The following is a 15,690-nucleotide window of genomic DNA, read 5'->3' as shown; positions in this document are numbered from 1 at the left end:
GAAACAAATGTGAAGAAAAGAAAAGGAACTTTTTAACTACACATCCTTGGGGAACCCTTTGGACACCATGGGCATTTAAGAATCACAGTGAAAATGAAGAAATTAAAATATCCTGGACCGCAGACACGGGTTTTTCTTGAGGGTAAAAGTGCTAGAGGAAGATAAAACCAAAGACAAGTAAAAATTAGTTAGGATAAGAAGGAATCCTTACATTGCACAATATATCAGTCACCCATAGAATATATATTTCTATTTTTTTTATTTCTATTTTTTTTATTTAAAAAAATGGTAACCAAAAAGGAAAAGAAAATCCTTTGTCATTTCCTCACCTTCTGGATGATAAAGGGAAAAATAAAGCATAAAGTTAACTTAAGGGCTCATTTCCCATTCATAGTTAATTCATTCTTCAGATAAGAAGAAACCACTTTCATATTCAATCCATATAGTAAATGTCCTGGTGATACCGAATTAAAAAAAGGTATATTGGATACTATGAATTATTCACAGGACATTCTAGAGAGCTGAAGAACACACTATTAAGTCAGGTTTAATACTGCAATCCAACTGCAGTAAACAAGCACCTTTTGTCTAAATATCTATGTGATCAATGACTTATCTTTAACAGAAGAATTTTCTCTAATTTAAAACTATTACAAAAATTGAGGATTAGGTTGATGTTCTCTCTAAACATTAAAAAAAAGCATGTTAGCAATCTACTTGAAGCATATATTAAATTTCTTCTTCAATTTAATGCATACTATGTTTAACACAGGATGTAACAAACATGACCCCTTATCAAACCTAGTTAAAGGTGAAAAATCTGAAGCCCTGAGCAATTGAGCATGTCTACATGAAAACAGTATCTTTTGGATTCTTTCATTTCCATGTGCTCACCTTTCTAAGAGTATTTGCCTAATTAAAATTTTAAGAACTGAGTAGAAAGAACAATTACATAAGTACTATGAACATTGACTTTGCTGTTGTTAATTCTTTTGGGTCAGGTTCATTTCCAAGCAGGCTGAGACCCAGGATGCCTGATGGGGGCAGGATGCCTATTTGCATGCACCACCATAAGACTTCCAGTTTTTCTTCACTCCTTGTATTGTTCTTGATCTCTACACTCAGAAGTACCTTGCTACCTGATTTGCAACCCAAAGAAAAGGTAGAAGAGAACTGTGAAGAGATACATCACTGACAATAGGGTAAAGTAACCAGGAAGCAACTAGACATACTTGCAAAGGTGACCCTCTGCTGGGCAGTGGAGACATTTCACCTCATAGCCCAGTGTTGCAGCACCTCCCTTAACATCAGATGGAAGCATATGGTAGGGGAAATTGCCCAGGATTTCATGAGATCTGTGCTTCCAGAGCACAGCTAGCGATGCTTTCTCTGTAAGAGCCAAGTGAGACCTAGGTGAGCCTCTTTAAAGACATCAACCTGTGTGCTGCCCATGCCAATCACGTAAGGATCATCCCAAAGACCTTCAGCTAGGGAATGTGCTTAAGATCCATCATGATAGGGAGCATTTCATTATTAAAATGAAATAAATAAACCAGAAACTAAAACAATGGCTTTTCCTCTCATATCTGTAAGATTTTTGTTGTTCTTGTTCATGGTGTCAAAACATAGCTATTTGATACCAAATAGGAAAATAGGAGACAGAATCATACATTATGGCTTTTTCATTTAATTTATGTGTGGATTTTTATTTTTATTTTTTTTAATTTTTATTTTATTTACTAATGATAGGCACACAGTGAGAGAGAAAGAGAGAGGCAGAGACACAGGCAGAGGGAGAAGCAGGCCCCATGCACCGGGAGCCCGACGTGGGACTCCATCCCGGGTCTCCAGGATTGCGCCCTGGGCCAAATGCAGGCACCAAACCGCTGCGCCACCCAGGGATCCCTATGTGTGGATTTTTAATATAAATGTGAAGCCAGAAAGACTAATGCAAGTCAAAATATTTTAATAAATAAGACTGAGCAGTTTAACTTCATGAAAATTAGAAATAGGTCGGCTAAATTTGGGGGGAACTATGCCAGCAGGTGGATTTTTAAAAGCAACTTAAATTTCTTATTAATAACAATTAAATGGTGTTTGTAGTATGTTTATCAATAGTAAATTCCATCCATTTGTTCATTATTCTGAGTTGTCCTACAAAGAAGGACATATTTTTGAGGTGGTTTATCATCTGCCCCCCATGATTAAAATATATCGGACTACCAAAATACTATTCCATACAAATACCCCATCAAGACACTATACAATTAAGACACTTCAATAGTTTGCTCACCCTTTCTGACCCCTCTGAATTCTCTGATTCCCAGATTTAATTCACAGTATATCCACATAGTTCAAAACAGCGTAGAGATAGCAAAGCTAGTGCCTGATTCACCTAATATGAATTAAAATCATAAGCGCAGTATGCCAAATCTGTAGTTGTAACAAAGAAAAATATATATAGACACACACACACACAGTTCTCAAACTGGACACTATGCTTAGCACAAGGGTTGTGCTCTCAGAAAAACAGTTTTGTTCTCAAAAGGTTCCGTAATTTTTTACCAATATATTAAGTATATGACTCAACAGTTATGCAAAAATAAAGTAATGTGTTGTTAAGTGCCAAATGATTACATATATAGGGCATTCAGAAGTAAGAGCTATTTTCCTGGAAGGACTAGAAAAGAAACTTTTTTTTTTTTTTTTTTTTTGCAAAGAGATAAAGCACAAAGAGTTAAAACTAAAGATAGATGAAAGAATTTTAATGTATTTAAGATGAAGAATTTTTGTAACTCTTAACAGAAAGGCCAGCTCATCTTAAGGAATAATCAAACATTGGTTGGTGGGATGTTTATGCTGTTAACATGATGGAAGACTGGTTAAAAGGGAAACTTGTAAGATGATACTTTGGTATGATTTAAAATCAGTTAAAAGGAATTTAGTTTTATTTGTATAGTTATTTATATCCCTCTTTACTTATTCCATAAAAGTGAGGTTTCTCATCTGGGATGTTGTACACAATAGGTTGTAGAGACAGACAGAAACTGTGGAGCCAAGAAAAAAAAATGCTATAAGATAAAATTTACTTTACCCATGCCAGACAGAGTTCTGGGTAAGATTCTCAAGAACAATAGTTATCACAGGAAGAGTAAAGTGTAAATGAAGCAAAGGTTTACCAGGGGACAATGGACTGGACTGGAAGACTGGTCAGATATGAGAAACAAAAGAGAGAAATGAGCCAGGGATGGTGCTGAAGTTTCAAGCGTGTGTGATGATCTGTGGGAAGATAGTTCTATTGGCAGATGGGAAGTCATCCGGAAAGCCAGCTTAAAAAGGAACATGATGAATTATGTCTGAGATATGCTTGGCTTGAAAGAACAATGGAAAATCCAAGGGGATCATAGCACAATATTATCTCTGAGTTGCAATGGCCTTTAAACACTATAAGGCTCTATCCTCATCTGATGCATCAACCCCTTTAAACATCACCTCTAACAAATTGTCATTCAACGTGTGTTTGACATTCCTTTAATGACAGGAAAATTCCCCATTTCCCTATCAATTCAATGTTTTTTGCCAAGTCATTTTTTATGAATGTCCTTCCTGTACCAATCCAAAAAATGTTCCTTCTTAAAATGCTGGGCTTTGGTGCAAGCTGTTCCCTGTGGAAACACAAAATAAATTTAATCCTTCTTTCACAAAATGGTCCTTCAAATAATTGAAGGCACTTTTCATGTCCCATTGAACTCTCTTTTCTAGGTTAAACATCATTTGATGTGCTTTCAATCCTTTCACCGTGTCCTTCTTTAAAGTGTAGTATGTAGAACTAAACCTAGATTGCAGAGAAAGAATAGGGTTAAGTAAAAAAAAAAAAAAAATAAAAAAATAGAACTGCTCCTTATGATGAAGCTATGACACAGAAAGACTTCTTGAGGGGAAAACCAAACAAACAGACACCAGAAAGCAGAGCAGAGGGCAGGAGGTTAAACCTTAGTAAATGACACACAGAAGTAAAGAGAGCAGAATAAACAATATGGGCAAAAGATGGGTTAGGTAGGCACAAAGAAAGCCAAGGCCGGGCAGAGCCAGCAAACTAAAGAAGAAAGTTTCATGATGATTGGAGTGTTTAGAAAGTACAAAATGTTACAGAGGAATTGATGTTAAAAAAAAAAAATAGCTAAGCAAAGGTCACTGAGTCTTTTATTAATTAACTGAAGAGCGGTGGGTTTTAGGACAATTGTGCTTGAGGAAGCCAGATTGCAGAACTTGAAATCATGAGTCTTAGAAAAACTTTGGCCATAAAGGAATGAGAAAGAAAATGCAACTACTAGAAAAATCCTGTTCATACTTCATGTTCCAGATCAAGGGACACTTCTTCAGAGCAATCAGCCCTAATACCCTTCCCCATAGTTAACCAGCATCCTTTATTTGTGTTACTAGAACTCTTGTATGATACCCTATTTATAGCATGCTGGTCGTTCCATTCTCCACATTTCTTTTTCCTCCTCTGTCCTCAATAGATTATAAATTGTTCACTGACAGAAACTTATTCTTCACCATCTCTGTCCTCAGCATTCAGTGTATTGCCCAGACACATAGCAGATAGTTAATAAATATGTGTTGAATTACAAAATGAATGATATCTGATGCAAGAAGCTCAAGGGAAGTTTTAGTGGACACTCTAGGCACTCTGGCCAGTTTTGCTCAGATCTCATGTCCTGTTCCTTTGTGAACTTTCCCCTCTTTTCTGTGTCATTTTGCTTCTAACTTCCAGAGCCAGAAATAACTGTACAAGATTGTTTTAGGGTTAATGCATCCACACTTCTCATGCTTGGAGAGCAGGAATACTTAGGATTTACAACCCCCATGGGTAATTCTTAACCTGTGAGAGCAGATGCAGAAGCAAGAAAGATCTGAGTCATGGATTCTGAAAGAAGTGACTCTGAGGCATTGGTTACACTCCCATTCCCTTGAGGAATTAGACCAGAACTACCAGCTATGGGATTTTGCCTGAAGTCATATACATGCTTGGCCTCTATGCCTCCCTTGTCTTGCTTCCTCAACTCTTCATTAGTTTTTACTATGAATACCTTCTCAGTAACTCACTTGCACATCATTCCTTGCTCCAAATCTGCAAGGAGTAAACTTGATCTAAGACAGAATTCCTTCTAAGATAAGTGAAAACTAGTTATATTTAAAAGTAGTGAGGGTGGGTCCATCCAGAACAAATGTCCAATTAAATATGCCATTGCGTAATCTTTGCATCATAGAGGGTTGAAATTAAAGCCAATTACAAGATTAAAGCTTGAGGGAAAAAAAGCTTTCCACTGAATATCCCAAGAGTTGATTTTAAAACAGAAAAAAAAAAGAAATTGCTGATTAGAAGTAATATATATTGTCATTGTTTGATAATTCTGAAGAATGTGAAAAAGTTAGAATGAAAAATAAATTTCAGTTATATAATCATAGACATAAGTAAGATACAGAGCCTGATGTGGCTGTGTATTTGAGTATCTGAATAAGATATAGGTAGATACACATATACATTACAAAACATTCCAAAAATCTTCCTCTAAGTTTCAATTTTGGAGAGTTTGAAGTCCCGCAAGAAGGAGCAATGTGCTATATATTCTGTGCCAAAGAGCAAGGACAGAAATAACATTAAAGAACCACTCCCCCCCACCAGTACTCATTCTAACAAGTACTTTAGAGTCATTTGAACATCATCAGTTCCATGTTACATGCTGTGCCCCCACAAATAAGTAAGATCTAGGCATGTACCACATTGTGAGCATCCAGAGCAATGGTGAGGAGTCATTTAAATACATTATATCACAAGTACAAAATTGTCTCATGACAGTAAATTTACTTATCAATAGTAAAGCTAACATAATGAACTAAAAGTCATAATTTTCAATTTCATAGTAAAATAAGAGAATGATTTCATAGCCTACAGAGTTGACTGTACTGTTTGAATACATCAAACATCTAAAGATGTTTCGATCACAGTGGGAGTGGTCAGCTATAAAATTATCAAAAATAATATTCAAAAGATCAATATGGGCAGGACCATGTCAACTCTGCACAGAGAAGAAAGACTTTTATCCAGAGTTTGACAATCCAGTCTTTGGCATGGTCATTTATCCTTTTTCTGGGGATTGATGCTTACTTACTCTGGTGCCGTGAACTTACTCTGGTGCCATGAAATTCACCTGTCTTTGTTCTAATCCTTGGCTAACCAGGCATACATTTGTCTCAAAATGTGGAGCTGGCTGATGTGAGTATTCCATTCATGCGACAGTTCTAGACTTCATTCTATATTAAAAACCGAAGTGATCATTTTACCTTAGGGAACTGAATGAAAATGATCACTTTCTAGGTGCTATTAGCACCTAATAAAACTGCCAAATTCACCCAGTAATGCCAGCCTGTGATGCTCTTTGAGTGACAGCCAACCAATGCCCCTCACCTAGTGACAACAGTGTCCTCTGCTTATAGAAAGTAGCCCTTTGGCATTCCATTCTCCCCTCCTCCAGCATTCTACCTCTCAGCAGCCTCAACACTACATATCACGTCAGATACAAATCTGGAAAAGAAAATTGTAATCAGAACTGACTACTCACTCATGAGACACATTTAGTATCAATTAAATAATCCCTTATATATTGGTTTGCTGCAGGCCACAGAGGTTCAACGACCCTGGGCCAACCATCATCAAACAAATTACTATCTCTCTATGGATTCGCACACCTCCAAATTTGGTCACATCTCCCAAACTTCCATGAGCTCCCTAAAGGCTTCCAGAGAGTCCTCTGGAATCTATGGTCATCAGCTCATTCCCTAAATTCCTTAAACTCTGCTCTGAACATTCTCTTCATTTTCTTGTTCATCCTTGAAATGTAGGTACTTCTGGAGGGTGCTGCTACGTCTACAGCCCACTAAAATGAGGAAGGTTTTTTTCTTTCATACTCCTCTAGAAAAGTCCTCTCTGATTCACTTTACTGCTTCTGGAATCATTTACACCCTCTCCTTTAAAAAACATAAGCTCCTTGAAAGCTTGTGGCTCCAGACTAGACTCTTCTGACCCATTCTTGTACAGACTCTATTTCTCTGTTCCTTTATTTTTATACAAGAATATGATCCCTCAACACTTCATATAAACCCTAGATCTACTCCAGTTTCTATTAGTACAATTGTTAATAGTACTATTTCTATTGCAATAAAGCACTTAACTATATATATATCCTTCTACTTGAACTTCCAGTAACACTATTCCCCTATCCATACTAATACATTAGGTCCAGCCGATAATCTTGCTTCTCAATTCACTGAGAATAGTGAAACCACCCACTGAAATATCACTGCTTTCCACTCCCAAACACCTCTCATGGTTCTGTATAATCCAATGACTTCCATCATGCCAAGTCTAGTTGGCAATGCTCTGCTCCAACTTCAACTTGCAGGAGCATCTGACCTAGTATGTCACACTTCCTTTTTAAAACACCTTTCTCACCTGTCATACCATTTACTCAGAGATTATTCTAACCTCATTGGCTGATGCTACTCATTTTGTCATCTCTTTGCTCTTTCATCTTAATGTGTTAGAATACCATTTGGGCGGCTCTTTAGACAATTATCTCCTACCTTACTTATTCAGTTCCACGGCTTTAAATAATATCTTTATATTAATAACTCATGAATACATACCTCCAGTCATGAGCTTTCTCCTATATATTCTTAGTCTACTTGATATCCCCAATTGGATATCTAATGACCGTTTCAATTCCAATACATTATGTCTTAGTTGAACTAAAAAAATATTTGATATTTACATTTATAATAGTTTAATATTATTCATAATTGAATATTATAACACATTAATTCTTTCTATAGAAAACTTTTCTATTCTCTGAAGATTTTCTTTAGCTTTTTAATTGCAAAATACAACATGTACTCAGTAAGTTACACAAAACCATGAATATTGCAAACATCCAGTTATGCAACCAACACCAAAGACACAAATTTTCTTGTGAGCACTGCTTCTATCATATTGTATACATTTTGGCATGGTGTGCCTTTATTTTTATTTATTTCCAAATGGTTTCTAATTTCCTTTAGGATTTATTTTCTAACCCACTGGTTAGTCATGTCTTCTTCAATTTCCACATATTTGTGAATATCAAATTTTCTTTCTAATTTCACTCCATTATAATCAGACACACAATTTGTATGATTTCAATTTTTTGAAAATTAACTGAGCATTTTTTTAGTAGGCCAGTACACTGTCTGTACTGGAAAATGTTCTATATTGGCCTGAGAAGAATGTATATTCCACTGATGTTGGCTAGAATGTTCTAGAGATGTTTGTGAGGTCTCTTTGCTGTATAGCATTGCATAAGTCTTCTATTCATTTGTTAAACTTCTTATTTGTTCTGCCCACTTTTGAAAGTGGGGTATGTAAGTCTCCAACAGCTATAGTTGAATTGCACATTTCTCCCTTTAATTATGTCATGTTTTGATTCATGTATTTTGGGACTCTGCTGTAAGGTGCACATGTTTTAAAGCCTTATAACTTCTTAACGTATAATCCATTTTATTTACCCATTTAATTTCAAAGTATTTGTATCTTTGACTCTACATTGTATTCCCTGTGAGATCATAAAGAATTTTAGTTTTTATTCACTCTGATAAAATTTGCCTTTTGTTTGAGTATTTAACCCATTCACTTTTAATGTTATTATTGATACAGTTGGGAGTAGGTCTGATATTTCATATCTTGTTTACTCTTCTCCTATGACTTCTTGTGCCTCTAGTATTCCTTTGCCAATTTTTTTTGTAAGAATTGAACTATTTCTAGTGTAACGTCTTAGTTCTCTTGATTTTTTCACCCTATTTTTTGAATTATTTTCTTAGTGCATACTTGATAACTTATCATATTAATCTTAATTTATGGTGTTTATATAAAATAGATACTAACTGAATTCCAGTAAGATATAGAAATTTTATAGCTATATAGTTTTATTCTCACTTATACATTTTTGTGTTTATTTTGTTCCATATATTACATATTAAAATCACATAGCTTGCTAATAACATGGCAAGAAGAAACATTTGTTTCTTTATATAGAATTATATCCAAATCATTGAAAGCCATATTTTTCAGATTATGTATCTTTTCTTTTACATCTTCAAATTATCATTACCTTTACAACATATCTCCTCCTACTTATTTCTTAGTCCTATTCTCAATATGATATAATTCATTGTGGAGTGGCCAATTGTGTCAGAAATCGGAAGACATTTCTTTCTAAGTGCATGCTATATTGTCAATTTTCTAAATTGTCATCACAGTAAGCCATTCCAAATATACTAAAAACACTGGGGCAGTGACAGATATTTATTTTCTCATGCCAAATCTGTTTTATTTTCACAAGTGGTAAATAATGCCAATGAAAATTAGCCATGAGTTGTTATTTCTTTATTTCTTATGCAAGCATCAATATTATTCTAATCCTACCTAATTAGTTTCAATTTGTCACTCAGGATAAAAGCATTATAAACATTCATTTAGAGGTTATTATGTTTCCTACTGAAAGTGAGGCAATAATATGCTTAATTTTACAAAATAAGGGCTGAATTTATACACAGCTCATTTTTATGAAATATTTACTACAACTATTACCACCAGCAGCAGCACTACTACTACTACTGCTTTAAGAAGTACATGTGAAAAGTCATGTTTGCAATCATCTAGACGATTTTGCTAAATCAGTATATTAACACATCCCTAGACCATTCCCATAAGATATGTATTAAATGTACTAGGTGACCAAAACTAAGACAATTTTAGATGTTCAATAGAATATTAGTTTCTAAAATAACATAAATTATTTCATGGAAAACAAACATATTTATCAGGAATAATATTAGAAATAAATAAATATGGTGATATCCTATATTATATAAAGTCCCCATACAAAATCCATGGAATATTGTAAATATTATTCTTCAAGATCTTCAAGACCCCAAAAGCTGAAATAGTCTAGAAGAAATGCTTAGACTATTTTCCTAAAAAAGTCGGTGGAGGTATGGAAAAATTCTCTTGAAAAAAATTCCAAATTTTTTCATTGCTAATTGAAATATTTAGAGGAATAGATCACCTCTTTTTTTAATTCCTTCAATGGCTCCTCAGTAAAAATGCAAGGTGAATATCAAGCTTTTTAAAGTAGCAAAGCCTTTCACTACTTGGCTTTATTCTCCTTCTTCAGTGAATCCACAGTCAATGTTCCAGTCATAAAAAAATTAATCATCTGGCTAAAAAGCATCTTTTATCATACTACTGTCATAATCTCCATGTGGGAAAAAACCTCTTCCAAACTTCTTCTTGTCTACTTAGTTCAAAAATAGTCTTCAAGATCCTTCCAAGCATTTTATCAGCTTATTTAAAAATATTTATTGAATGCCTACACTATCTCAGACACTATGCTGTGGTACACAGCTAAAGGGTGAGTCTATGCTCTTAAAAAACAATGATCTATTGACCGTGGTACATAAAGGCAAATAACTTCAGTGTAATCCATGTGTTCTCAGGTTTGGGTGCACTGACAATAAAGTGGGAGCTTTGATGAGGGGCCTATTCACCACCCCTGAAGCTTAGGGAAGCTTCCAGGAAGAGATGGTGTCAATATTTTAAAGGAGTGAAATCCTGAGCTAAGAGAGGAAAGAAGTGGCAGATTTGAAAATTTCTGTCTGGGATCCCCGGGTGGTGCAGAGGTTTGGCGCCTGCTTTTGGCCTGGGGCATGATCCTGGAGACCCGGGATCGAATCCCATGTCGGGCTCCCAGTGCATGGAGCCTGCTTCTCTCTCTGCCCCCCTCTCTCTCTCTGTGTGTGTGACTATTATAAATAGACAAATAAATAAAAAAAAAGAATCTTTCTCCTATAAATCCTACCAAGGCACTGTTGACTGTTTTGTTTACTTAGCCATTGATGCATCATGAATGAATGAAGTATCTTTATTATAGCATGCCTAGGACATACTTTTTTAAAGTAATTATCACCCTACTACCCACAGTTGTGTCCTTTTGAAGTTATCTTTAAAAAAAATCCCAGTGGTTAATATAGGCACGATCACATGGAATACATAGTAAATATTTATGAATGTATATGATTGAGACCCATGGGAAACTCACTCCAACAGTAAAGTGGCATCCAATGTCAAAATATGAAATTTTCATTTTGAAATGTGAGGTAGATAGACTACCACCAGGTATCACATCAATTTTTGTACTATTTCATTGTTAAGGTTTCTTTTTCATAAATATAAAAGGCTGACCAGTGATAAAGCTAGAAAACCTCTTAGAGCAACAACAGTGTGAAAACAGTGTTGCTCTCTGTCACTGGAGTTCCCTGATCATAGGAAATAGCACAAGTAACAAGAGAAATCAATAAGGGTGAGTACGAAGAAATGCTCTAAGGACACAGACATGAAGTCATAAAAACTGTTGTCTTTTAGGAAAAATCCACGTTGTAATAGGTAAAGCAATTGCTTGTCATCAGACATAGACTTTCTTTTCTAAGCAGAAGATTGAGGATATAGTAGGTTAAAATAGTTAGAAATATAGTTAGGAAAATTAGAAACTCATCAGATTCCATTCCATAAATAATAGCTAGATTCGCTCTAGAATCCAAATAAACAGAAACAAATTTTTTTGAAGTGCTGTTTGCCCTTCAGCTCATAAAAGAGATAAAAAAGCCTGATATTATATGTGAACTAAAGATAGCAGAATTAAATTTTTGAATGAAATATCATTCTATTTCTAAAACTATTTAGGAAAGCCTCCTTTTCTATAGGGTTCAATTTTAAATGAAAAGAACAGCTTCTCATTTCAAAATACACATTCTTTAAAAAATATCAATTTACATATTTGATAAGTTTCAACTGCATTTTAAATTAGTTTCTTCGTGATGTAGAAATATGACTAAGAAATTGACTTCCAATCTTAAGCCCCAGGCAAAGTTCACTCACTACCCAGAAAATTCAAGTCCTCAACAACTATTTTGATAAATTTATATTATTTTTTGCTATAAAAGGAATATATTCTATGTAGAAAATTTGAACCATTCATCAAAATGATAAAATGTATAAAAACATTCATTCCTAATCATGCCATCTAGAGATAACCACTATAGTAATTTTGGTATAATTTTTTCTTCTTTCACTATTTTTACTTTACTCTTTTGCAACTTGTAATCTCTATTTTGATTGTTTCAAAGGTTATCTTTAAATTTTAGGCTGCATAATCAACACATTATTCATAAATATACTCTCCTAAACAACACAAGTCTTACAATAATAAAATGTGATCCATCTCTTCCAAATTACATATTATGATTATGCAAGTTTATAGTTTTAAAATGTTTTTGCCCTCTGAATTACATATTCATATATGTATATATATGAATATATATGAGAATATATATATGTGTGTGTGTGTGTGTATTATGCAGTCAATGTTGGCCTAGACTTATCCACACATTTGTCAATCTGATTGCTTAGCATTCCATCTCAGACCTGCAACAATTTTCCTTCTTCCTGAAGGACATACTTTCAAAGTCTATTTATTAAAGGTTAGTTGGCAGTGAGATATCTCCCTGCTTATATCTTAAGATACCTTCATACTATTTTTGTTCTTTTAAAATATGTGGGTATTCTTTTAACTTACCATTAAAATAACATTTTTAGCTTCTGCATAGTGAAGGAAACCATAAATGAAATGAAAAGGGAACCTACTGAACAGGAGAAGACATTTGTAAATCATATAACTGGTAAGAGATTAATATCCAAAATATATAAAGAACTCATATAACCCAAAAGCACCAAAAAAAACAAACAAATTTTAAAATGAGCGGGAAATCTGAATAGACGTTTTTCCAAAGAAGACATACTGGTATGTGAAAAAATGCTCAGTATCACTAATCATCGGGGAAATACAAATCAAAACTACAACAAGATATCACCTCACTCCTGCTAGAAGGCTATTATCAAAAAGACAAGAAATAACAAGTCCATTGGCAAGGCCATGCACTGCTGGTGGGAATGTAAACTGGTGCGGCCACTATGAGAAACAGTAGTGGGAGGTGAGTGAAATGGGTGAAAAGAGTCAAAATGTACAGATTCCAGTTATAATATAAATAAGTCATGGAATCTAACAGTGTGGTGACCATAGTTAATAATACTGTACAGCCTATTTGAAAGTTACTAGAAGAGTAGATCTTAAAAGTTCTCATCACAAGAAAAAAAAATTAGTAACTACATAAGGTGGCATGTTAACTAGATTTATTGTGGTGATCATTTTGCAATATATATAAATACCAAATCACCATGTGTACACCTGAGACTAATATAATGTGTGTTAATTATACTTTAACAAAAAAATAGTTCTTTTCAGGTTTTGAAGGTATTATTTCATTGATATCTAGGTTCTGTTGTTCTTTAGATATCACCTGGATTCTAATTGCTGCCATTTTTTAGGTATTACATTCATTCAGGTGGTCAGCTTCTTGTAAATTGGATCATTAGCAAATGCTATGCCACTTTTCCAAAGTATCCAAATGAAGTATTTATTTGGAGCCTATAAAGTGTTCTCCAACGGCTCTTGAGGTTTCTTCAAACATTATCAGTTCTCAGAACCAGATTGCAGCAAGGGGATCATTCTCTTGCCTTCAGATGCTCTCATGAGAACAGTATGATTTCCAATCCAAGTCCACTGATGAAGATACTTTCAATTGACTATATATATCCTCAATGCTAGTTTTATTTTTGTTTACTACCTGTTTTGACCCACACCCTTCCCCCCACCATAGTTGAGGTTAGAGCTCAGGTATATTGCTTAGCTTAAGGATAATAATAAGAGCAGTTTTGCTAATGTTTCTTCTTAGCCCACACTCCAGACAGATACCATAGAATCTGACAGGTAAAGACTAGCAAGACTCACAGGAGGACCCATGGGCATAGCACTGATTTAGCTAATAGAGGTGGCTCTCCCATAATCAATCTACAGACATATGTTATATAAAATAACTAGGCCAATCCCTAAAATCTCTTTTACTAGAGGTTTGGACTAATGAGTATTTTGATGGCCCACTTTGCCTGAAGGGGGAATAAAGAAGGAGGCAAGGCCATGCAGTGTTCCTTGCCCAGTGTGCATGTGAGTAGCAGTAAATGCCCAGCTTGAACAGAAGTATCATTTCCAAACTGGTTGAATAACTGAATCCACTGTTCCAAACTTGTCTTTCTCAAAGTTGCTTTTGTTATAGGATAAGTGAATCTAAGAGCATAATCCTAGTTAATACTCATTTGTGGCTTCCAAGGGTCTTTGATAAAGGTTCAGTATAATCCATTTGCAGATTTTGTTCAGGCTCTTGTCCTTGAGTAATTTTACTTCTAGCCATTTCTAAGTGATTTCTTTCCTTGCTGCTGATTGCAGTTTCTTATCACTTTAGTCATTTTGTCGGGTACAACAAAAATGTGCTATGACTCTGCTCATTAGTGCATGGCTGAGCACCCACAAGCCTGCTCATTTCAAGAAATCAAGGAACTGGCTCTGGGGATCTGATGAAGGCATATGCCCTAGCATACCTGGTTCCCCTGAGCCCTTCCTCAGCTATGCATAATTGGTGGTCATCTATATGACCCACTTTATTCATCCTCTAAATTCACACAGGGGTTTCCATAAATAAGGGCTCATTCAAGGGTGTTCTTTATTGTCTAGTTATTTAGAGCTCATTTGTCTGACAACATAGCAAGATGATTGGGTAAAAGGTACGGGTTTTTTAGATGAGGAAAACAAACTTCTAATCTCTGAGCACTTTGTTTTTTGGCAGGGTCTGTGATGTAGCTACTTATTTTTCATCTTTGGAGGAATGCCTTGAATTGCAGCAGCCCACAGAATTCTCAGATATTACGAAGACTGGACTCAGTTTTGGTTTTAGTGGGATTTACCAGTCAGACTTTCTTTGTCATATGGGTGACGATGTTTTGAACTCATTTGACCTCCCTCCTCTCTGAGAAGGCAATTCTCATGATATCATCATATATTTCACTAAGTTGGCTTATAAGGGTTCTTAAATTCCAGTCTTATTTTACTAGATTATGGGAATAGCCTGGTGGCAAAACAGTAAGCGTACATTGGATCCCATTACGTGAGAATGAATGTAAATTGTCCCAGTACGATTTGGAAATTCAAACTGAAAATGACTGTGCTGGTCAGCCTATAATAGCATACAATACCTCTTTGGCCTATCGCATTTCCTATATAGTCTCATTCATATCAGTACAGCTGAAGCAATCAATGAAACTATTTAGTTTAATCCTGGAGTAGTATCAACTGTTAACCTCCAGGAACCACCTGCTTTGAGAATTGGCCAGTTAAGAGATAATGAATTACAGGCCTGCTGCTTAATCATTTCCTTCTGAACAGTCAAATCACATCCTCATATTCACAGAGTTGGAGAATACATGCTCCAATATTCAAATTGCTGATACCAAACCAAGTATTACACTGACAACATCAGGCTTTTCACTTATAAGGATTCTAAAGATATTGACTGTATTAGTAAGATAGAGCACATAATTTTTTTTAAGAAAAGCATCTCTCTCTCTTTTTTTCATATTTTACATGCTTT

This window comes from Nyctereutes procyonoides, unplaced genomic scaffold, assembly GCF_905146905.1.
Source record: "Nyctereutes procyonoides isolate TBG_1078 unplaced genomic scaffold, NYPRO_anot_genome, whole genome shotgun sequence".
NCBI lineage: Eukaryota > Metazoa > Chordata > Mammalia > Carnivora > Canidae > Nyctereutes > Nyctereutes procyonoides.
The sequence above is the reverse complement of the archived record's forward strand: the minus strand, read 5'-3'. Positions refer to the sequence as shown.